Source organism: Trichechus manatus, unplaced genomic scaffold, assembly GCF_000243295.1.
Source record: "Trichechus manatus latirostris isolate Lorelei unplaced genomic scaffold, TriManLat1.0 scaffold00004, whole genome shotgun sequence".
Taxonomy (NCBI): Eukaryota; Metazoa; Chordata; class Mammalia; order Sirenia; family Trichechidae; genus Trichechus; species Trichechus manatus.
The window spans coordinates 35,230,963-35,232,630 of record NW_004443940.1 but is presented as its reverse complement, the minus strand read 5'-3'; positions in this window follow the sequence as shown (position 1 = coordinate 35,232,630).

The window sequence follows — 1,668 nt, the reverse complement described above, 5'->3', positions numbered from 1 at the left end:
GGGACCGAGACATGAAGTGATCACTCTCCATAAGAACATTCCATTCTTCTTCTGCAAAAGGACTGTCCTCCTGGTTTCTATTCTGCTTGGTTTGGGTTTTATCTGTTTTCTGATCTCATGCTGCTCCTGATCGCTGCGATCCCTGGACCAAGGCAGAGACCTCTGGGATGGTCTTGTACCCCCATTTCCTTTGGCTCTGTTCCAAGTGCTTGGCACTGGCCAGCATTCCAAGGGTTGAAGAAACATTGGCACCTGCTGGACTCTGCTCCCTGCCCCAGAGCATCCCAGAGGAGAGCTCACATTGGCCTTGGCAAGGGCCTCGAAGGACGCACCCAGGATGCCTGCAGGTGCCATGGCCTCACCTACCACAGAGGCTCACGATGCACCTTCCCGTCCAGCGGTTACCTGTGCTCAGCGCGCCTTCCCGTCCAGCGGTTACCTGTGCTCAGCGCGCCTTCCCGTCCAGCGGTTACCTGTGCTCAGCGCCCCTTCCCGTCCAGCGGTTACCTGTGCTCAGCGCGCCTTCCCGTCCAGCGGTTACCTGTGCTCAGTGCGCCTTCCCGTCCAGCGGTTACCTGTGCTCAGCAGCCCTGGGCCTGGCACTCAGAGGTGCATTTGAGGCTGAATGAATGTATGAGTGACCATTCAGAGACATGACAGAATTTGCCTCTAAGTAAGTTCAACAAGATAATAAGCAGAGATGAAAATGGTTGCCCTCGGCTGCTAACCAAAAGGTCAGCGGTTCAAACCCACCAGCCGCTCCTCGGGAGAAGGATGCGGCAGTCTGCTGCCATAAAGATTTACTGCCTTGGCAACCCCATGGGGCAGTTCCACCCTGTCCTATAGGGTCGCTATGAGTCAGAATTGACGGCAGTGGGTTTGGTGGTGGTTTGGTACAGTTTTCCCTTTTCTATGCTTTCTAAGCGTGAATATATTTTTTAAAGAGAAAATAGGAATGCTAAGCAGAATATGGAGCTCCTGGTGGTGCAAATAGTTAAGTGTTTGGCTGCTAACCAAAAGGTTGGATGTTCGAGTCCACCCGGAGGCACCTTGGAAGAAAGGCCTGGTGGTCTGCTTCCAAAAAAATCAGCCAATGAAAGCCCTTGGAAGCACAGTTCTACTCTGACACACATGGGGTCGCTATGAGTCAGAACTGACTCCACCGCAACTGGTTTCGTTGAGTTTCGTTTTGGAGGGAGACTGTGCAGCTGTCACTGGTTGAAGAAAAGCTTGTGGTGTATTTTTCCCACTCTGAGCAGGACAGAGAATCTGCCACTGTCAGTGGTGGGTGACTGGGTTCTCTTCCTCCCTGACTGGAATGCCAGGTAGCTTCTCAAGAAGTTGGCCTCCTGGTCGTCTGTGAGGGGCCAGTTCCCACAGGGAAGGCTTTGGAGGAAGACAGCACCTTTGAGAGTGAAAAGGCCTGGAGCGGAGGTCGTTCCAGGATGTGTCTGCCAAACTGATATTTACTCAAGTGCTTCAGCGTCTGAGGAAGCTCGGTGTGGCAAAGGCTGTCTGAGGGGTGTTGTGAGTGAAACCTCAAAGGAAGGGGTCTGACACGGGAGCAAGCCGGTCTAGCCCCAAACCTGCTGAGACTGCATTCCTAGGACCCACGGCCCGGCCCTGCTCTGTGTGTTCAGTGCTTCAGGCAACATGGGCCAAATCCCT